The following is a 23,476-nucleotide window of genomic DNA, read 5'->3' on the forward strand; positions in this document are numbered from 1 at the left end:
TCTCACTGTCCACTCTGCCTGTCAAAAAAAAAAAAAAAAAATGACCTTTTTATCACCACTCATATGCCTCATATTCTATATAAACTTGGGCAAATGAAGCTATTCAGATTGGTCAACTCTTATGTAAACTCTAAATACAAGCTACTCCAAGTACAATTTCACCAGGCTTTATTGCTACTGTACTCAAGGTCAATGCCCAAAATGATCTAAGTATTTTACTGCCCACAAGTCCACTGGAGTTTCAGGTCACCTCTCTTTCCTAAAACAGAACTTAATATACACTTGATAGGCAACTTTGTGCTCCTAAAGTAGTATTTCTTTTTTTATTTATTTGGAAATCAGAGAAAGGGAGATCTTCCATCTGCTGGCTTACACCCCATATGGCTGCAACAGCGAGGGCTGAGTCAAACTGAAGCCAGGAGCTTCATCTGGGTCTCCCACATGGGTGGCAGGGGCCCAAACACTTGGATCATCTTCTGTTGCTTTTCCCAGGCCATTAGCAGGAGTTGCATCAGAAATGGAACAGCCAGGACACACACTAGCACCCATATGGGATGCCAGTGCCATAGGCAGCAGCTTTACCCACTATGCCACAACACTGGCCCTATTAAAGTAAAATTTCTTAAATGAGTGGCTTTGAAAGAAAAATATTTCCCCCTGCTTTTTTTTAAATAAATATAAGAACAGCTCCATCTTCTCTCTCCCCCCAAAACAACTAAAACCAACTAAAAGGGAGCACAGCCTTGGAGCAGAGGGTGCTAGGAGTTCTCGTCCTCTTCACCTTCACACGAGGTGCCGAGGGGCCCAAGGGCAGCATGGACAAAGGCAGAGCACAGGCAAAAAGCATGAAGAGGGGGCCGGTGTTGTAGCACAGCGGGTAAAAGCCCTGGCTTGCAGTGCTAGAACCCCAAATGGGTGCGGGTTCAAATCCTAGCTGCTCCACTTCCAATCCAGCTCCTTAACACGCCTGGGAAAGCAGCAGAGGATGGCCCAAGTCCTTGGGTCGCTGCACTCACGTGGGAGACCTGGAAGAAGCTCCTGGCTCCTGTCTTTAGACTGGCTCAGTCTCGTCCATTGCAGCCAACTGGGGAGTGAAATAGCAGATGGAGGACCGCTCTGCTCTGTCTCTGCCTCTACTTCTCTCTGTAACTCCTTCAAATAAATAAATCTTTCAAAAAAAAAAAAAAACTATATTAAAAAAAAAAAGGCATGAAGGGGTTGGAGGACTCTGAAAGTGGACAGAGAGGTAGCTGGCCTGGGGAGGAGGCTGCAGTATCTCCTCTCCCCCATCAATATCTGTATCCTCAGACTCGCCTTCCTGCCGAGTCTTTCCCAGACATCTTCTCGTCTTTGCCTTTACTTCCCACATGGCCACTCTCCCAATGCTGCAGCATGGTTCCCGACCTCCTGCAAGGAGGGCCACATCCATGTGGTTGTCCTTCCCCTCATTCTGCACGTCAAGCACCCATGTCACCAGGTCCCTCCAGTCTAACTGTTGCTCCTGCTCAGCGTACTGCTTCAAGTGGGATGTGGTCATGGTCTTGGCATGTCAGGATGGGGTTACCTGGCAGGGAGCTCAAGTGCCAGCGAGATGCTGACAGGCCCACGGCCGCCTTCCTCATCTCCTCATCTGTCTCATTATCTTCTTGATCTGTCCCAGCAGGAAATGTGCATTGTACTTCTTCATGGTCCCCATCTCCAGGCCTCTCATCCCACCTGGTCCAGCACCACGGCCCACAGACCCAGGGACCCAGTCCTTTTCCACACACCCACCCACTCTGGTTCATGAAAAATAATTTCATTTATACCCAGCATGTTTCAAATGGAAGGATCTACCTCATTCTTTTTGAGAACCTAAGAGTTATTAGTGCCTTCTAAGCACATCTCTGGTATATTTCTGCTCTTATTTATAAATGTACTGGACAATTATTCCCAATATCTAGGGATATAAGGAGTAAGTCTTTCTTGAACCCCAGAGGAAGAGAAACAACCCATTTCCTTATACTTTACCTTCAGCTTCTGGCTTAATGCTTGGTGGAATAATGGTAAATAGTCAGAAGGTCTCAGAGTAGCTGCAGAGAATCTACTGTCTACCACCCACCCAACAATCACACCCTATCTATCAATGGTGTGTAATTGTTCTGTTCCACCAAGCCAGATGAATATTGTATATTTCGTTCACTTTACTCCCGAGACCACTACGCTATAAATTATCTTATAATAATGTACAGATTTGTTTCTGATCCACTGATCAAATGATCAATATAATGTCCATCTCAGAATGATCACACCATAAAAACATTTTGAATAAAATGGCTTACATATTTCTTTTTCTTTTTTTTTAAGCTGTGAACTACCTCCAGTTATGTCAAGCTAAAGTCTGGCTTGACTCTTAAGTCACACAGAACTTTCTCTTCCTGAGCTATCAGAATACTGAAATGCAGATACAGAGAGAGATCTTCCAGGTTTCCCACATGGGAGGCAGGGGCCCAAGCACTTGGCCCATCCTCCACTGCCTTTCCAAGCACATTAACAGGGACCTGAAGTAGAGTAGCAGGACTGGAACTGGTGCTCACGTGAGATGCCGGCACTGCAGGCTGTGGCTCTAGACCTGCTGAGCTACAACACCAGCCCCATACATCATTTTTTTTTTTTTTTTTTTTGGACAGGCAGAGTGGACAGTGAGAGAGAGAGACAGAGAGAAAGGTCTTCCTTTGCCGTTGGTTCACCCTCCAATGGCCGCCACGGCCGGCGCGCTGCAGCCGGCGCACCGCGCTGATCCGTTGGCAGGAGTCAGGTACTTCTCCTGGTCTCCCATGCAAGTGCAGGGCCCAAGCTCTTGGGCCATCCTCCACTGCACTCCCTGGCCACAGCAGAGAGCTGGCCTGGAAGAGGGGCAACCGGGACAGAATCCGGCGCCCTGACCGGGACTAGAACTCAGTGTGCTGGCGCCGCAAGGCGAAGGATTAGCCTAGTGAGCCGCGGCGCCGGCCCCCCATACATCTTATTTCTAAACATAAATTGTTTTAAGTTGCCCTCAAACACGTGCCATTAATTCTATTAATTATCCTAATTTCAATGTAAAATCTTCATATTATTTTTCTTTATATTTTAACATATTCATATGTATGTTTTGTATATTACACTTTAAAATTTTACATAAACAGTATATACATATATATATGTATGTATTCTTCCAGTATACTTCAGCACATTTAAGATATAAAATTGTGAATAAACACAATGGTTACTCAGAAAGAAATTTCAAGCAATTGAGCATTCTCTAGAATTTAGCGCTTAGAGAAACATTATACCTCACTAAAGACAACTCACAATTATAGATTACCATTATAACATAAATACTCAGAAAAAATGAAACAGCCTATCTTCAATGACGTATTTCACAAAAATTGTTCTTCCTTTCTGCAGAGTATAGATAATGCACTTTAGAAACACCAAATGTGAAAATCTTCACAGGAAGCCTGAAGGTCTAAACCCAACATTCTTTTCCAACCTGCTTAAAACTTAATCTTTAATTCAGTCTTATGCTAAATAATAAACTTACAGCAACTCAAAGTTCTTTCAATTAGGGATAAAACAATGAGAAAAATCATAAAATGCCTAATGAAGAAAGAGTATACTCAATTACAACTCAAAATTAACTTAAAGGCATGTTCCACCTATTTCTACATAGTTTATAAAAATTATTGAGGGGCCGGCGCTGTGGCATTGTGGGTAAAGCCACCGCCTCCAGTGCCAGCATCCTATATGGATGCCAGTCCAAGTCCCGGCTGCTCCACTTTCAATCCAGCTCTCTGCTATGGCCTGGGAAAGCAGGAAAAGATGACCCAAGTCCCTGGGCTCCTGCACCTGTGTGGAGACCTGGAAGAAGCTCCTGGCTCCTGACTTTGGATCAGCGCAACTCCAGCCATTGCAGCCATTTAGGGAGTGAACCAACGATAGAAGACACACTCTCTCTCTCTCTCTCTCTCTCTCTCTCCCTCTCCCTCTCCCTCTCTCTGCCTCTCTGTAACTCTGCCTTTCAAATAAATAAAAAATAATCTTAAAAATTATTGAGACCATTGCCAACTCCTTCTACTAACTGGAGATGTTGAGGTTCAGAAACAACACTTTCACTTTCCTTCAACTCAGAGATGTACTGAAAATTCAAACAAACCTGTATAATCTATAGTCATATTTAATACAAACTCTGATAATATTTCTGTCATATGGTTACATTAATATATCATCATTTATCTGACCAATCCCTAATTACTGGACATTCGGATTATTTCCAACATTGCACTATTATACTGATTCTCAAACTTTAACTCCAGACCCACATGATCCAGAAACCCTTTCAGGGGAATCACGAGATTAAAATTATCTTCATACTGACATTAAGGTATTAAGCTTTTTTCACAGTGTTGACATTTGCACTGGAGACCCAAAAGCAAAGACGGATGAAACCAACAGTACCTTAAATGCATCAGGGAGGAGCCACAAACCCCAACACTAGTTGTATTCTTTAGCACTGGGCACTCACATTTTTAAAAAGCAGCTTCACTTAACTATGTCCTTGATGAAGAATAAAACTACTTGTTTTCTTAAGTTATTTTACCTATTCTCATACTCTGCAGAGTTCACATACTTCAATGCGAAGATACTGCCCTACACAACTATGGCACCTAGGTTCCAGGAACCCTGTGCAACAATGTTTCCATAAGGATATAATCTAATGCCATTAACAAGAGAGAATAAATAAACTCTGGCAAAGACAAACAACAGAATACTATATTGCAATGAAAATTAACAAAAATAGATCTTAAAGCGTGGACTGAAAGGGGCCAGTGCTGCGGCACAGTGGATTAAATTGCTGCCTGCAGTAGTGCAGCAGTGGCACCTCATTTGGGCACCAGTTTTGAGTCCTTGCCCCTTCAGTTCAGATCCAGCTCCCTGTGAACCATGCCTGGGAAAACTGGAAGATGGCCCAAATTCTTAGACCCCTGCACCCATGGGGAGACCTGAAAGGCGCTCCTGAAGCTCCTGGCTTCAGCCTAGCCCAGCCCCAGCCAATGCAGCCATCTGGCAGTGAACTGTGGATGGAAGCTCTCTCTCTCTCTGTCTCTGTCTCTCTCCTTCCTTCCCTGTCTCTCTGTAACCCTGCCTTTCAAATTAATTAATTTAAAAAATGTCAAATGAAAGAAGAAAATCCCAACAAAATATATGTGGTATGATTCCATTTACTTGAAGTTCTAAGGGGTAAAACTATAAAGGAAAGATTATCCCTTAATTCAGGATAGTAATAATTTTTAAGGAGAAATAAACATGAACATGTGGGAGGGCACTTCTAAAGCAGTGTACTTTATTTGCTAATCTAGGTTATTGTGACATGAGTGAACACTTTATAATTTTATTTACATTGTATATATTTTATATATTCACCTACATGTATTATTTCAAACAAATTAAGGATAATGAATTTCCTCATTATAAAACTTAATATTTAGTATGTTGTTATAAGAAATAAGATTTAGGCTGGCGCCGCGGCTCACTAGGCTGATCCTCTACCTTGCGGTAACGGCACACACGGTTCTAGCCCTGGTCGGGGTGCCAGATTCTGTCCCAGTTGCCCCTCTTCCAGGCCAGCTCTCTGCTATGGCCAGGGAGTGCAGTGGAGGATGGCCCAAGTGCTTGGGCCCTGCACCCACATGGGAGACAGGGAGAGGCACCTGGCTCCTGGCTTCGGATCAGCGCGATGTACCGGCCGCAGCGCACCGGCCGTGGTGGCCATTGGAGGGTGAACCAACGGCAAAGGAAGACCTTTCTCTCTGTCTCTGTCTCTCTGTCTCTCTCTCTCTCTCTCTCACACTGTTCACTCTGCCTGTAAAAAGGAAGGGAGGGAGGGAGGGAGGGAGGAAGGAAGATTCATTGCACGTGGGTGCTGGGCCCAATAACTGAGAAGCCTGTGTCCCATGCTGGACTGTCTGAATTCAGTATCTAGCTCCAGCTGCTGATTACAACTTCCTGACAATGTAGCCTCTGGGAGGCAACAGGTGTTTGGTCAAGTGGTTGACTCCCTGTTATTCATGTGGAAAAAATGGATTGAGTGCCCTGTTCCTGGACTTCAGCCTGGCCCCACCCAGTTCCAAGCATTTGTTGGCATTCAGGGAGTGAACCAGCAGATGGTTCTCTGTTCTCTGTCTCTTACTTTCTCACTGCCTCTTGAATAAATAAATGAATAAATAAATAAGCATAAATTTAAGTCATTAAGTCAACTTCATTTTAAATTTTACTATTATATTTTATAGTTTCACTGTCTATAGGACGTTTTTAAATCTGGAAAATAGCCAAATTTACTTAATTACATTCAGATTTTCAAAACCATGGTATACAATTTTGTACAAGCACAATGATCACTTTGAGTTAGTATCTATCATATATAGATAATACATCGTGTAAAGTTACATGGGTACATACTACCTTGAAGACCTTCCAATATGAAGGTATGTCAGCAAGTTCATAAGTTTATTTTGGTGCAAATGTTTTGAAATCCATGCATACATATTATGAAAAAACTGAATTTTTTAATTGTTAGTACCAAAACAAACTTTTTTGTAACATTTTTATTGGTTCACTTGAGAGGTACAGAGACACAGTGAGCAAGCTCCTATTCACTAGTTAACTCCCAAAATACCAGAAGTGGCCCACAGCTGGGCAGGGGTCAGAATTCTATCCGGGTCTCTCACATGGATGGCAAGAACCAATTACTTAAGCCAATGCTGCTTCTCAAGAAAGTTGGAGTCAGGAACTGGAGCTGCGGATCAAATTAAAGTGCTCCAATGTGGAACACAGGCTAAACACACACTTTTTTTTTTTCTTTTTTCTTTTTTTTTTTTTGACAGGCAAAGTGGACAGTGAGAGAGAGAGACAGAGAGAAAGGTCTTCCTTTGCCGTTGGTTCACCCTCCAATGGCCAGTGCGGCCGGCGTGCTGCGGCCGGCGCACCGCGCTGATTCGAAGCCAGGAGCCAGGTACTTCTCCTGGTCTCCCATGGGGTGCAGGGCCCAAGCACTTGGGCCATCCTCCACTGCACTCCCTGGCCACAGCAGAGAGCTGGCCTGGAAGAGGGGCAACCGGGACAGAACCCGGCGCCCCGACCGGGACTAGAACCCGGTGTGCCGGCGCCGCAAGGTGGAGGATTAGCTTAGTGAGCCGCGGCGCCGGCAGTAAACACACTCTTAAACTTAATCAATTACCTCCTAAACTTATCCTTTAGATCCATTTTCTATGAACTTTTTGAAGTACCTTAGTAGGGTAAAAGATAGGACAAGGACAGAACCCAAGAAAATATAAATGAAAAACAAAAACTTATTTTAAAGGAGATGACCTACTTTTTAAAAAAGATTTTATTATTATTTTTTTATTTGAGAAATAGAGTTACAGGCAGAGAGAGGAAGAGACAGAGAGAAAGGTCTTTCATCAGCTAGTTCCTTCCCCAAATGGCAACAAAGGCCGGAGGTGGGCCAGTCAGAAGCCAGGAGCCGCTTCTGAATCTCCAACGCAGGTGCAGGGGCCCAATGACTCAGGCTATTTTCTACTGCTTTCCCAGGCAGGCCATAGCAGAGAGCTGGATCAGAAGAGGAGCAGCTGGGACTAGAACCAGCACCCATATGGGATGCCAGCACCCCAGGCAGAGGCTGAGCCCACTATACTGCAGCACCAGCCCCCAAAATTTTTTTCTAAAATGTGTTTGCTTCTGAGCAGCAGGACTGAGAGTAAAGTGGGTAGGAGGAAGACTTTTTTCTTATATACTCTTCTGTTAGTTTTTCTTTTTTAGTTATTAAGGTTTTTTTTTTTTAGTTATTAAGAATTTATTTTATGTGAAAGGGAAGGCAACAGAGAGGGAGAAGACAAAGTCAAAGAGAGCTTCCATCTACTAGTTCACACCCCAAATGCCCACAACAGCCAAAGCTGGGATGGGCAACACCAAAGCCAAGAGCCAGGAGCCAGGAACTCCAACTGAGTCTCCCATGTGGGTGACAAGAATCCAGTACTTGGGCCATCATCTGCTGTATGCTAGGTGAATAGGAAGCTGTATCAAAGCAGAGTGGTTGGGGCTGGTGTTGTTTGCAATGCCAGCATCCTGTGTAGGCACCAGCCAGTTCAAGTCCTGGCTGCTCCCTGCTAATGTGGCTGGTAAAGCAGCTGAGGATGTCCCAAGTCCTTGGGCCCCTGTACACATGTGGGAGACTGGATGGAGTTCCAGGCTTATGGCTTCAGCTTGGCACAGCCCCAGCCATTGTGGAAGACTCTCCCTCTCTGTAACTATGCCTTTCAAATACATAAATCTTTAAAAGAAAAAAAAAAAAGGTCAGGACTCAAACAGGCACCCTGATACAGGATGTGGATGTCCCAAGCAGCAGCTTAACCACAATACAATGTCCTTTCTTATTCCATTAGATTTTAAAGATTGTATGTATATCACCTTGATAATCTTTAATATAAAAATGATTAAACTACTATTCACACAAAGTATAGAAGGCATTCATTTTGTTTATAGTTGCATTTTGCTTTTTGATGTTAGCAATCAATATCAGACTGCAAGATAAAGGGGATAAAGAGCAGATATTCTACTATTGAATACTAAAGGGTAAATGAAGGAAGAGTTATGAATTCTTACAACAGAAAGTAAAGAAAAGTTAAAAAAAAAAAAAGGATGAAGATAGTGTTAATTCAGATATTTGTACACGAAAGAGAAGGAATCAAGGGGCCTGTGCTGTAGCACAGTGGGTCAAAGCCCGGCCTGCAGTGCTGGCATCCCATATGAGCACCACTTTGAGTCCTGGATGCTCCTCTTCCAAGCCAGCTCCCTCCTATGGTCTGGGAAAGCAGTGAAGATGGCCCAAATGCTTGGGTCCCTGCACCCATGTAGGAGACTTGGAAGAAGCTCCTGGCTTCAGATGGGTCCAGCTCTAGTCATTGCAGCCATTTGGGGGGTGAACCAGCAGATGGAAGACCTCTCTCTCTCTCTGTAACTTTCTCAAATAAATAAAAATAAATATTAAAAAAAAGAAGAAATCAAGACATTTCTTGCACAGAAATTTGTATGCTCAAAGATCAGCTGCCTAATTTTTCTCTCTCTCTCTGCCAGTAAAACAAATAGTGTGTTTTTCTAAGAGGAGGCATGGTTGCATAGAACAATGAAGACATCTGTAATTTAGGTCAACAGCCACTTTTACTATAGTATACAGTGCATTTCACAAAGAACAACAATTTTCTCCATACTAACAGAAGAGATTGCCCAGTTAGTAGAAAACTGCCCTAATCATTTTAATTGATCCAGTAATGTTATTAAGTTATTTTCTATCATTTACATGAAACAGATCCTAAAGGAACAAAATATTCTGGCCAACAGATAGAAGCAATTTATTTTCAAACAATTCTGCTAATGGGACTCTTACTCCCAGTGAACACCTAACTATGTCCCCTTAAATGTTATATAATGTTGGGCAAAGCCTACAAATATTCAATCAGTGATATAGTCAAATGTCTAAAAAGCCTCAAATCATATCAAAGTATCGCATTGTTAAAAAATTTATTTCATCCCAGAGTCAAGCAATCATAAACCGTAATAATATATTTCTTGAGAGAGAAGGATTTTCAGAGGCCTGCATTGTGGCTTAGTAAGTTAACCATCTGCCTGTGGTGCCGGCATTTCCCATGGGCGCTAGCCCAGGTCCCAAGGCTGCTACACTTTCAATCCAGCTCACTGCTAATGGCCTGGGAAAGCAGTGGAAGATGGTCCAAGTGCTTGGGCCCTTGCACCAATGTGGGAGACCTGGAAGAGGCTCCTAGCTCAGGAGTCATTGTGGTCATTTGGGGAGTGAACCAGTGGATGGAAGACTTCTCTGTCTCTCCTCCTCTCTCTGTCTGTAACTCTGCCTCTCAAGTAAAGAAATAAATCTTTAAATCTTTAATGAGAGAGAGAGAAAGAGAGAGATGGTTTTCAAAACACTTTAAGTGCCATCCTAAATCAATAAGGAAATGGCTTTCCTAGAGCCCCAAGGATAAGAGAATCCAAGAAGCACCAAATAAACTTAAAAAAACTAACCTTGGAAGAGGTCAGAGAGACAACGAATAAGCTAATTATATTGAAAAAATTAGTTTAAGTTATATAGCATTGTCAATATGGCAATGGGGTGCGGTGGGGGGAGTGAGAATTAAAAAAAATAAAGAGAGAAAACTACATAATTGAAAGGCATACAGCACAGCAAAAAATGGCAACAGAAAAAAAGGATAACTAGGAGAGGGAGAGGAAGCAAAAGAGGCTCTGACAGTGACAACAAAGTATCTTAAATAAATTCCTTTCTTACAAGATACTGTGAACTTCAAAATATCATAGTGGCTTAAAATTCAAACATTATGGGGCTGGCGCTGTGGCGTAGCAGGTAAAGCCACCGCCTGCAGTGGCTTATAGGTGCTTATAGGTGCCAGTTCAGGTCCCTGCTGCTCCACTTCTGATTCAGCTCTCTGCTATGGCCTGGGAAAGCAGTGGAAGATGACACAAGTCCTTGGGCCCCTTTGCACCTGTGTGTGAGGTCCAGAAGAAGCTTCTGGCTCCTGGCTTTGTATCCGCGCAGCTCTGGCAGTTGCAGCCAATTGCAGAGTAAACCAGAGGATGGAAGACCCTTCTCTCTCTCTGCTTCTCCTCTCTGTGTGTAACTCTTTCAAATAAATAAATAAATCTTTAAAAAAAATCCAAATTCTGAACAGGGGCTGGCTTTGTAGCATATCAAGCAAAACCAACATCTGTGACTCCAACATCACGTACCAACACAGGCTGCTCCACTTTCAATCCAGCCCCCTGTTAATGCACCTGAGAAGGCAGTGGAAGATGGCCCAAGTCTTTGGGCTCCTACACCCACATGGGACACCTGGAAGAAGCTCTTGGCTTCAGTCTGGCCCCTTCCTGGCTGCGGCAGCCAACTAGGGAGTGAACCAGTGGATGGAAGATTGATTCTCTTTCACTCTCTCTCTCTCTCTCCCTTTCCGACTATGTTAACTTTGCCTTTCAAATAAGTCTTTTTTAAAAATTACAAATAAACAAAATGCTAAACTAATTAATCACTCCTCAGAGACTTAAACTTGAAAATTCTTTCTGAAAATACAGCCTATAAGCACTTGCATCACAATCAGCTGGGGTACACAGTAAAAATGCTGACTGATAAACCAAACCATAGGCCTAATGAACTCAGACTCTCTGGCTTGAAGCCAGGTGGTGATTCTTTGCTACACTAAAGATGGACAACCACTGCTTTACAGGTATATCAGGTAGGTGTTAAGTTTTGCTTTGAATGGCTTCAACGTGCAGACATCAGACTCAGGTTGAACTGAGGACCAAGTGGCTTTTAAAGATTTGCCACCCCTAACTTTAGCAGGACCCAGCCAATTGAATTTGTCACATGAGAGAGCGTTAAGTGTAGCCAAGGCTTTAATGCAGCAAATAATACCTGCATACTCAAATGTGTTTGGTACTTTGTCAAAGGTTGAAAAACACAGAGATATAGGATAAAACATTTCTGGTCTCAAAGAGCTTGTATTCTTTTTTTATTGGTGAAGACATTCTTCTGAATCTAAGTAAATACTGTCCTTCAATACTCATAATCCCCACAAGATAAACTTTCCTGGCTATTTTAAGTTTCAGTCCTCTTTCACCTATACAATATGAACCCGAATTTAACTAGTCAGCGATTTATTCCGGTCTTCACTTATTCACTTATTTTATCAAGTCCTGTTTTCCCAATGAGAATTTAAATACGTGAGGACAGAGCTCAGGTTCCCAGCCTTTGTGCTGTTTGTTGCTTAGGACAATATGGCCACACTGTGGAGGTTCCAGTAATGAACTGAGTTATCCCCACTCAAAAATTTAGAAGATTCAAAAATCACAAACAAAATAATTTTTAAAAATCCAAATTTCAGACCTACAGAACAAACATATATTTAAAATTTCCAACCACTCCAATGAAATACATCAAAAACTTAATAGACAAAGACTTTGCATTCCCCATTAGATTCTAAAAACACCTTGTGCAGCAAGCTCTCAAAGGGAGGAGAAGAGGGTATGATAAAGTTAAATGAAATGAAATTACTAATTAGGTAAAAGTCAAATTTAAGTTATTAGTAAAGAGCTTAGAGGGGGCTGGCACTGTGGCACAGTGGGTAAAGCCGTTGCCAGCAATGCCAGCATCCCACGTGAGTGCCGGTTCAAGTCCCGGCTGCTCCACTTCCGATCCAGCTCTCTGCTATGGTCTGGGAAAGCGGCCCCTGCACCCAAATGGGAAAACCAGATGAAGTTCCTGGCTCCTGGCTTCGGATCAGCCCAGCTCCGGCCATTGTGGCCCTTTTGGGAGTGAACCAGCGGATGGAAGACTTCTTTCTCTGTCTCTGCTTCTCTGTAAGTCTGCCTTTCAAATAAATAAATTTTTTTTTTTTAAAAAAAGGAGCTTAGAGACTTCTAGATTTTTAAAACTCATGTGCAAAGTTTTACACACACACACACACACACACACACTCTTACTTTAGTAGAATAAGGTACCCTATTAAATACTATTGGCCCTTCTAAAAGAACATGAAATAAAGTGGAAACCTGCCTTTGTATACAGGGGTTCAAATTCAATTTTCATTTCCTTGAATGAGTCCAGGAGCATCTTTTTTTTTTTTCTTTTTTTGACAGGTAGAGTTATAGACAGTGAGAGAGAGAGACAGAGAGAAAGGTCTTCCTTCCGATGGTTCACCCCCAAAATGGCCGCTATGGCCAACGCTGTGCCAATCTAAAGCCAGGAGCCAGGTACTTCTTCCTGGTCTCCCACGCGGGTGCAGGGGCCCAAGCACTTGGGCCATCCTCCAACTGCCTTCCTGGACCACAGCAGAGAGCTGGACTGGAAGAGGAGCAACCGGGACTAGAACCCGGCACCCATATGGGATGCCAGCGCCTCAGGCAGAGGATTAACCAAGTAAGCCACGACACTGGCCCTGAGGAGCATCTTAAATAAGCATTGTCATAAATAATACTTCAACTATCAAAAAATTCTAGCAGTGAGAAAGCTATTACAGAAATTAAACCAGTGCATCTTTTTTTAATGAAAAAGGAAATGGTATGGAACAAACTTTCAAAATCACTGGTTAACTCATTTGTTTGTATCTTGTCACCTAATCAGGTGTGGGGAACCTTTTTTTTTTTTTTCCTGCCAAGGCCCATTTGGACATTTATAGCATCATTCACAGGCCACACAAAATTACCAACTTCAAATGAATTTTGAGTCCCGCCTGCAGTTGCCATGGCAAGGCCAGAACAAATGATTTTGTGGGCCTTATACAGCCCATGGGCTGCACAGCCCCCACCCTTGACCTAAATTATCACGAAACAACTTAATTAAGGTTTTATTTACTCCTAAGGAAACAGAGACCATTTCTAACAAAGCATCATTTGTCAGCATGGTATCGCAGGAGCAGCTCCAGACTGGAAGCCCCAACGTTAAGGACCTCACGATCTTGAGCGAGTCACAGGACCTCCTTGGCCGCTGTGTCTTCACTTCTATAAAAGTGAGGCAGCTGGACAATCTTCATTCTCTCTCGGGCTAAAGTTCTTTAAGTTTGCTTCTGATGATAGTTTAACTTACAGTCAATATGTGGAAGGAAAAAGTGGGGAGAGGACTACTGAATCAGACTTTCTGATCTTGTGTTATTTCCCTTTTTTTCCCCCCTTTCACTCTTCTGTTTGAAGCCTCACCTTACTCTTTATCACATAAGAAATGGATATATATGACATTTCTATTTCATTTACACAGCACCAGCTTCCCAATTGTAAGAAACCAAATTCCTCTGTGCTCTTTAATTAATAAAATTTTTAATTATTTGCTTATTTCTGTGCCTCTTGACCCTTCTCTTATGGATCAGTGGTCTTTAAAAAATAAAAATAAAAAATTGTTTCATTAGATTTTTCACACAGAACACACTAGATGTAAATACAGCCTTTGCGTACTCAAATGCTGACTAAACTAGCAATATGCAAACAAAGATGATAGCAAATGGCTCAGAGCTGAATTGGTAAAATGTCTGCTGTGCCTTTCTTGTAAGACCTCAAAGCTGAGATGTGTTCATCTCAACAATCTTTTCAAAAAGGAAATAGTTAACTGCCTCTCTACCTTCTCTTTCATCTGATAGGACTTCAGTCACTTACAAAGTTAGTAAGAGGGAATTCTCAAAGAACCAAATATTGTTTTGGTCAACAAATAAGTTGACAAATTTTATTTTGAAAAACTTCACTCGATTTAGTCATTGCATATTTAAATTTTATTTCTGTTCGAATTTTAGTTTCATAAATGTCTCAGAAGAAAAACACTATGGCACTCCTTAGTACCTAGAACTTCAAGGCACAACAGAATGTACACATGCCAGCCAAAGTCTCACAATTTCAATGATAACAAATATTTTAGACAAGCAATCTTTCCATTTACAAAGTTTTAAGCTTTTTAAATTCAAAACAAGCAAATTTTAAGAACAGTAGGATATAGATGGAAGGCCAATACTTTTATAAAATTGAAATACTACATTTCTCCTTAAAGACAGCTTTGCTTCTAAGACTGTTACTCAGAACAAGTTTACAGCATGAATTATAAACCTGTTTTTTCCATTAGTAAGTGAATCATTCTAGTCTTTCTTCCTCCTTAACATCCACTTTTACTTGTTATCAAAATGACCATTCATTTTACTTAAACTTCTAATTAGCTTGTAAAATAAACTATGTTAACTCAATTTCATTAACTTACAAAAAAGAAAATAAAGGGATAGAATGGTCAATGAACACTACTTATGTTTGCCTGAGTTGTCCCAAAACTTTAACCTAGCTAAAATAACAAAGCTACTGTACCTGAATATTTTCTAACATACATCATACATAAGTTTAGTTAATTATAACTTCACAGCTACCCCCACAAATACAACTCAATCTTTTAAATTAAAATTAGACTTAGCTTGCTCTGTAGTACATAAAAAAGAAAAATCCCTTTTATTCTTACATCACACAGAAAAAAATACACTAATCGCAAAAAATGTTAAAAAATTTTTTTCACCAAGGAGATCCAAAACTTCCCAGAATTTGAATGCTTTGTTTCCCCCCTAGCACTTAAATGCAACCAGGCATGTGACTGACTACACACATTTTATCAGAGTTAAAGAACACATTCAGCCATATTCTTCCACAGGTAAGAACCACTCTCCCTTTATCTGCTCAAGAAACAGCCAGAAGCAAACACAAAATCACAGCAAGTTACCTTCAAACATTCTTTCTCTTTAGATACAGTCCTTTGGGCTTGAAATTAAAAAGCAATCCGGCAAGTTTTAAGCTGTTAAAATGGCTCCTGTAGATTGGGGAAGTGGTGTCTGTGCTTCGGCTTATGAGTCATACATGAAACTAAGTGTATCTAAGGGAGGCACGCCCATGTTGCTGTGGACCCAATTATTCTGCTAGGTCAAACATGCAAATCTACAGGTAAAAACGAGGGAAAGCTATAGAAAAAAAAGGGAGGTACTTCCAAGGAGCAAGATCTACCTTGATTAAACTCATGTTAATTGCCATAATTTAAATATAACAATAAAGTAAAACAACAATCTATGTGGAAGCAAAATTAAACACCAGATGTTGTTTTAAAGAATAAAATGTCAGTTTTTAAAAGTCATGTTATATCAAGTAAATAAAAGAATGAAAGGCAAAAAAGTATGAGAGGGGAGGAGAAACAGCAAACTTTTAATGTAACAATGGACTGGTGAATCTAATCTGGCTACTCATTAACCCTTATATGAAAGGAATATATTGCTATGTAATCTGGAAAAGCTAGCAAACTGCATACTAGATGTGGATACATAAACTCACCAAACAGATAAAAATCCACTTGAAAATCCAAAGTTCAGTGAAAAATAAGTATGATCAAGTTTTAAAAAGACAGACACTGATCAGTGTCAGAAAGTCCAATCTAAGAAAATGATTCTGCAAGCTTGATAAAACTCTTTTAAAACACTGTCAATACAATCATAGTTCACATCTCTACCACTTCAAATGATAGCCATTATTTTACCTTTTGAAGAAAATTTTCCATTTGTACTGCAGGCCTCCAAAATGCCAAACACCGTGCTACAGCTCCTGCATGGCACATGACCAGGCTAAGAGGTCAACAACTGTGGCCAGTGAAACCCTGCTCTCCAAATCATCACACATCTGACAAGGTTCCCAAGCCACTAAACCTTACTATAACTGCTTCCCTGGGCTGGTGTTTATTAAATTATTCTCTGAAAGCTTAAATTAATCAAAAGAGCTTCAAAATATTAAATTCTTTCAAAATTGCTTGAAATGATGAGTAACAACTTGATAGACTTGTCCTAATATTTTTTCAAAAAGTAAACAGAATTCAGCAAAGTTTTTTTCCCTCGTAACTTCCCCGGAGTAATTATTCTCCTTTACCAGAAGCACAGATGAGAGCATAAATTTTCACTGACTCAGAAACTTTACAAACTGCTACAAAACCTAATGGTTATAACTGACTTTCTGCCCAGTGAGTGTCTATTTATTCTTCCCATTGAACATTGCTTAGTTGTTCTTTTTTCTGAAATTTCTCTATGGCTTAACAAGTGATAAACAAAGAAAAATAATGAAGAAAAAACCAGCAACTTTTTCTATTATAACATGTCATATTTAGCTTATGTCACCTCATTTATTCAGAAACCAAACACCAAGAAACAAAGACCTCTGCACAACCACTGTTCACTGGAAAGCCCCCCAAGCTGTTTCCCGCAACTGAAACTTAATTTTGGACAACACCCATGAATGCCTAAATATTTGATTATCTTTTTACCTTATGAGAAATTATACAGGGTGAGAGAGGGCAATAGGAAAAGGATGTCAGAATAAACAAGTAGGGGTGGCGCAGGTTAATCCTTCACCTACAGCGCCAGCATCCCATATGGGCACCATTTCTAGTCCCAGCTGCTCCTCTTCCCATCCAGCTCTCTGCTGTGACCTGGGAAAGCAGTGGAAGATGGCCCAAGTCCTTGGGCCCCTGCACCTGCTTGAAAGACTGGGAATAAGCTCCTGGCTTCGGATCGGCACAGCTCCGGCAGTTGCGGCCATTTGGGAAGTGAACCAACGGAAGGAAGACCTCTCTCTGTTCCTCTGTCTGTAACTCTACCTCTCAAATAAATAAAAATAAAATCTTTAAAAAAAATTAACAAGTGACAGAGTCGATAAGTGTAACTTAAAATGTACAGGGTTTGTGGGGTGGTAAGAACGTTTAGCATAGCAGTTAAGACAATGCTTGGGAAGACCAAACATATTGTAATGCGTGGGTTTGTGTTCTGGCTCTGCTTCTGATTCCAGCTTCTTGATAATGCATACCTTGAGAAGTAGACGCATGCTGGTTACATGACTAGTACATGCTATGATTCACAGAACTCTAAAACTAAATCTATCAAACTATATTGGATAAATTACACCTCAGTAAATCTAATTTTAAAGAGATTTATATCAGGGCCAGAGCTGTGGTGTAGAAGGCTAAGCCTCTGCTAGCAGTGCCAGCATCCCATACTGGCGCCAATTTGATTCCTGGTTGCTCCGCTTCCAATCCAGCTCTCCGCTAATGCACTTGGGAAAGCAACAGAAGCTAGCCCAAGTATTTGGGCCCTTGCACACATGTGGGAGACCCAGAAGAAGCTCCTGGCTCCTGGCTTTGGCCTGGCCCAGCCCTGGCTGTTGAGGCCATTTGGGGAGTGAACCAAAGAATGGGAGATTGATCTGTCTCTCTCTCCTCTCTCTATATCTCTGCCTTTCAAATAAATAAACACAGCTTTAAAAAAGATTTATTTCATGCATATGAAGTGCTTAACACAGTACTGGGCATAAGCACCTTATAAGCATGAACCTTTAATATGATTCATAGAAGCAACCTCTATCAAATACACTTAAGAATGATAAATGTGAAAACATTAAGTTCCAGATGATTAACAGTTATTAAACAGAGATATTAAATTGGATATATTGTCTTGGAGTTGAATACATAGTCCTGAAGCCCAGGGTTCAGAGATATTAAATTTGGGTGACAGATATTAAATTTGAGAGTTAATATACTTATGGTATTAACTTGTATATGACACCAAGGCTATAGATTCAAAAAGTGAACAATGATATGACTCTGAGGACACTCCATCACTTAGAGGTAGGAAAGACGAGGCAGAACTGAAAATGGTAGCTAAAAGGGGTACTCAGAAGTGTGGGCATAAAACAAAGCACAGGTGGTGTTATGGTGAGATCTGAGGGAAAAATGGCAATTAAATTCAGCAACATGGAGGTCACTTGATTTTCATGGTGTGGTGAAAGGTTTTGTGTGTGTGTGTGTTTTTGTTGTTTTTTTTTTTTTTTTAAGCCTGATCAGAGAAAGTTTAAACAAGAAGGAGACATGAGAAACTAAAGATAGAAAGTAATTTTTGTGTGTGTGAAGGGGTCAAGAGAAAAGTTTTTTGACTGGGGAGTTCCTTTTGGGGGCTGGGTGGGAGGGAAAGGGGACTTATTTAAGAAAAACTACCTTTCCTACTGCCTAGAACATTCCAGTCTGTGTTGCAACAATTCTGTACAAGTCTGTCTCTATTCTAGAAAACTAGCAAGTTACTTGAGGGCAGGTAAGTTACTTGACTACTTCATGCAGCTTCTACAACCAACTGTTAACAGCAGACAAATTATTGCATGCCATTATAGGATTTCTGTTGCCTTTCTATAAAATATTGGGATAGCCTACACATCTGCTAATTTTGAAGATCCACTCTGACAGCCTCTCCAAGTCCTCAGAATAGTGTTTGCAGAACTGAAAACAATCGCATGAAGGTTATGTTTATAAAAGAAATATCCTCATCAAATTTTTATTTAATTCATTCAAAGTAAAACACAAAATTACCATTCAGAATAATATCTCATTTTATTTAAAATAACTCAAAAATACCATAATGTTTATTACAGTTTACCAATAAATGGTTAAAAAACTAATATTCTATAAACATTCTTTTATTGATAACAGTAGGATATAGCCAGCAAAGCAGCTTTTAGCTCAAGTTCAGAAAGGGTCACTTTTATTAAACATGCCAAAATTCTTATTTTCTTAAAAAAAAACTACCTTTGTCATGAGTAAAATTTAAGAAAATATGACAGAAGTCAAGCCTACTATTTTGGCCTGATTTCAACTATGTGTCTCTTTTTCTTTGATATTTATTATTTATCTGTAAGACAAATTAAAGATTCTGTCACAGGATTCTTAAAAGAAAAAAAAATGATGTGGAAGCCAAAAGTTAATCTCATGGCAAGTGGAAAATAGAATACAGGTTACAAGAGGCTGGGAAGGAAGGGGCACATGGAGAGAGGACAGGTAATGTGTCTAGGAATGCAACTGGATAGGAGGAAAAACTACTAATACTCCATACAACGGCAGGATGACTATAGTTGACAACTGTATATTTCAAAATAGCTACTAAAGTTGACTGAATGTTCCTAACACAAGGAAATGATAAATGCTTAAAGAGACAAATATGCTAATTACCCTAATCTGACCATTATACAATGTATATATGTATTGAAACAGCATACTGTACACCTCATTTATATGTACAATTATGTGTCAGTAAAAATGTTATGCTTTCGTTCCTATAAACAGATGCATTTAATATTAATTTATAATTACTTGTGGACTGAATGTGGCCTGACTTTCTCCTTTAGGTCTGAATCACAGAACCTTTAGCCCCTATAATTAAAATCCAGAGACATAAAAAGAATCACCTGCTACAATTATGTTTGCTCTTTAATAAAAGAGGAACCAAATATAAACAGAAACAAAGGGAAATTTTAGGGTACATTAAAGAAACAAAAACTTTGTCAACTTCTGTTTTTTACACTGCTAGTCAAAATACAGAAATGAAGAAACTAACATTAGCAACTAGTCAAGTAGCCTAACTCTTAATAGTATGGGGTTTGGAGTGGGTGACCCAGGTCTGAGTCCCAATTCTATTAACTAGTTGTACAACGCAGGGCTACTTAAACTCAAAGCCTGTTTTTACTTTTGTAAAAGGAACAATGATAGTCCCTATTCACAAAATAAGTCATTATATTTCTTGTGATGGTGCCAAAACAAATAGAGTGTTCTCAAATACTTAACCAAAAATGGGGCAAATACGTAGGACTTACATCCATACTCAGCAATAAAAATGAACGATGGCTAATACAACTTGAATGACGCAGAAAAGCATTTTAGGTGAACTAAGCCTGCACCAAAAGGTTACAGAATTATTCCATTTTTACATTTTTTAAAGTGACAAAACTATATTGATAGAAAACAGATCAGTAGCTGCTAAGAGTATGAGTTAGGGACACAGTATGAATACAGAGCACATGAAGGAGTTCTGAGAATTTTCTTATCCTGATTATGCAGGCAGTTATACACACTATGCATGTGTAAAATTCATAGAACACCAAAATTCAATTTTACTTTCTAATTTGAAAAATAAAATTTTAAAACCTAAGAGCCCCAAAGCCCAATACTCCAGTCCATGGGAAAACCTAAGAAAATCAAACTAAGGGAAATTCTACAAAATAGTATTATCCAAGACTGTCAAGGTCAAAAAGGACAAGGGAATGTAATAGATTTGAGGGAAGTAAGAAATACATCAACTAATGGCAGTGTGGTATATACTAGATTGTATTCTTTTACAGAAGAAGGATACCAGTGGAAAAGTTAGGGACATTGTAATATAAAGCCTCCAGTTTAGTTAACAGTACTATACCAATGTTAGTTTCTTAGTTTTGGTCACGGTACTATGATTATGTAAAATGTTAACATTAATAGAAGCTGGTTAAAGAATGTATAAAACCTGGGGCTGGCACTGTGGCATAGCAGATAAAGCCACCGCCTGCAGTACCAACATCCCACATAGGTGCCAATTCAAGTCCTGGCTGCTCCACTTCCGATCCAATTCTCTGCTATGGCCTGGGAAAAGAGTAGAGGATGCCCCAAGTCTTTGGGCCCCTGTACCCATGCAGGAGACCCGGAAGAAGCTCCTGGCTCCAGGCTTCAGGAGTGGGGACTGAATTGCAGCCAACTGAGGAGTGAACTGGGGGATGAAAGGCCTCTCTCTCTCTCTCTCTCTCTCTCTCCTTCTCTTTCTGTGTAATTCTTCCTTTCAAATAAATAAATAAATCTTTAAAAAATATATGTAAAACCTCTCTGTACTATTTGTGAAACTCATCTGTGACCATAAAATGATTTCAAAATATCTTTAAAAAACATGAGAATCTTTTAGAAAAGTCTGAAATAACTTCATAAAGCAAAAATACATTATTTCTATTTCAAAAACAAACTGAAAGCATCATGTATATTTTCATTAAAAAAATTTTTTTTTGGACAGGCAGAGTGGACTGTGAGAGAGAGAGAGAGAGAGAAAGGTCTTCCTTTTTTCCGTTGGTTCACCCCTCAACGGCCGCTGTGGCTGATACGCCGGCACACTGCACTGATCCAAAGCCGGGAGCCAGGTGCTTCTCCTGGTCTCCTATGTGGGTGCAGGGCCCAAGGACTTGGGCCATCTTCCACTGCACTCCCGGGCCACAGCAGAGAGCTGGACTGGAAGAGGAGCAACCGAGACAGAATCTGGTGCCCTGACCGGGACTAGAACCCGGTGTGCTGGCGCTGCAGGTCGAGGACTAACATTAAAATAGTTTTAACCTGTATTAAAATCATATGTCATCTGAAAGGGATAAAACAGATGCTATCAAGTTCTATGACTTATCAGCTATGCTTATTTCCAAGGTACAGAACTCATAAAATTCAATCAATATTTTCCTCTGCCCCTACAGAGAAAAATGCTGTGACCTTAACAGTAACTCAGAAACTTGCCTCAAGAGGAAGAAATGGGAAAGGCTGTATTCATTGTCATTATATTGGGCGTTTCCTTAGGAGCTGGTTTGGTAAAGCAGAATCCTCTGGGAAGTACAGAAGGCTTCAAACTAAAGAGCCCGATGACTGTTTCTGCTTCTCATCTCAAGGCACACACAACCTTTAGGGATTTAAGGTGGTATGTCTATCTCAAGTCAGTGTACAGACTGTCTGACTCAGAATGGTTTGCCTTCATGATGATGTGAAAATGTTCAATAAAAAGCTTTCAATTTTGAAAAAAAAATTCAATTCAAGAATCATTTATTTTAAAAAATTTGTTAAACTTATTTGAAAGGCAGAGTAACAGAGAGAGGGGGACAGGGAGACAGAGTTCTTCAATCCACTGGTTTACTCCTCAAATGGCTCCTACAGCTAGGATTAGGCAGGCCAAAGCCAGGAGCCAGAAACTCCATCTTGGTCTCCCACGTGGGTGGCAGGGGCCCAGATACTTGGGTCATCTTCTGCCACCTTTCCAGGCACGCTAGCAGGGAGCTGGATGAGAAGCACAGCATCTGGGACTCAACCTGAACCAACACTCAGATATGGGATGTGGTCATCCCGGGCAGCAGCTTAATCTGCTGCACTACAATGCTGGCACTGAGAATAATGTATTTTAAAAAAATCCCACTAATTTTTCCTTAATATTCCAACTAAAATGAACAAAAACAAAACCCATCACTGGCTTACCAGTACCCACGAATAAATTCCAATACAAAATACGTTTTCATCCTCACTTTGGTCCACCTAATTAGAGCCTCACCTTTGGGTATCCACGTCATCAGCTGTACTGCAATACAGCTCTGCTGAACTTGTAGCCAGTTCAGAGCAGGCCAGGTTATTTTCACTCTACCTTTTCAGGCCTTCCCCACCCAATGAATCTCCTGCCAGTCTTTCTCTCCTCAGTATGTCATTAAATGGAAGAACTAGTCATTTCCTCCCTTGTACTCTCCACAGTATTTTGTAAATGATCTAATGCATGAATCACATTGTTTGCTCCTTCACAAATACATGTATGCACTGCTTCAATGTGCAAAGCACACTTCTCCCTGCCTCCTCTACTGAAATAGGGGCAGAACATTATATTCTGTATCATGTGTTTACATGCCTCGTTGGTTATTTCAGCCTGACGGCACTCCTGACTCATAATAGTTGTTTAATAAATATCTGCTGAATGAAACATTTGGAAGCTGAACTAAATATTGGCTCAATGATAAACCTTTTTTTAAAATTTTCTCTTCTACACAATCCAAACTATTCTCAGGTTGTTTCTATATAGGTCCAAATGACACAAAAAGCCAATGTCCTTTGTCACTTTTCTGACTTAGACCAATTCTATGAACAGATTAGTCATGCTGGTCCTGTTTGGGGATCAAGACCACAGCACTAAAACTCTGCACTTGATAAGAGGAGTTTATGGATTTTATCCAGTGTTTACATCTCAACATCCCATTAAGTTAATGG

At 40.5% G+C, this 23,476-nt stretch overlaps 1 protein-coding gene across 9 annotated transcripts in view; it reads right to left on the reverse strand.

Moving 5' to 3' along the window:
- The window catches only part of ELF1 (E74 like ETS transcription factor 1), a 116,910-nt gene that overhangs the window by 74,440 nt on the left and 18,994 nt on the right, over positions 1–23,476 (reverse strand). For 2 of the 9 annotated variants that reach the window (XM_008260026.5, XM_017343506.4), the window contains exon 1: positions 15,335–15,466. The exons of 4 other annotated variants lie outside the window; for them this stretch is intronic. The gene's annotated coding sequence lies outside the window, so the exon portion shown is untranslated. Of the gene's footprint in view, positions 1–15,334; positions 15,479–23,476 lie in introns of those variants that run through there. 3 more of the 9 variants (XM_070048739.2, XM_017343509.4, XM_089304098.1) reach the window with 3 other exon arrangements.

The sequence above is a fragment of the Oryctolagus cuniculus genome, chromosome 9 (genome assembly GCF_051225735.1).
Source record: "Oryctolagus cuniculus isolate XC-2025 breed Fujian yellow rabbit chromosome 9, ASM5122573v1, whole genome shotgun sequence".
Taxonomy (NCBI): Eukaryota; Metazoa; Chordata; class Mammalia; order Lagomorpha; family Leporidae; genus Oryctolagus; species Oryctolagus cuniculus.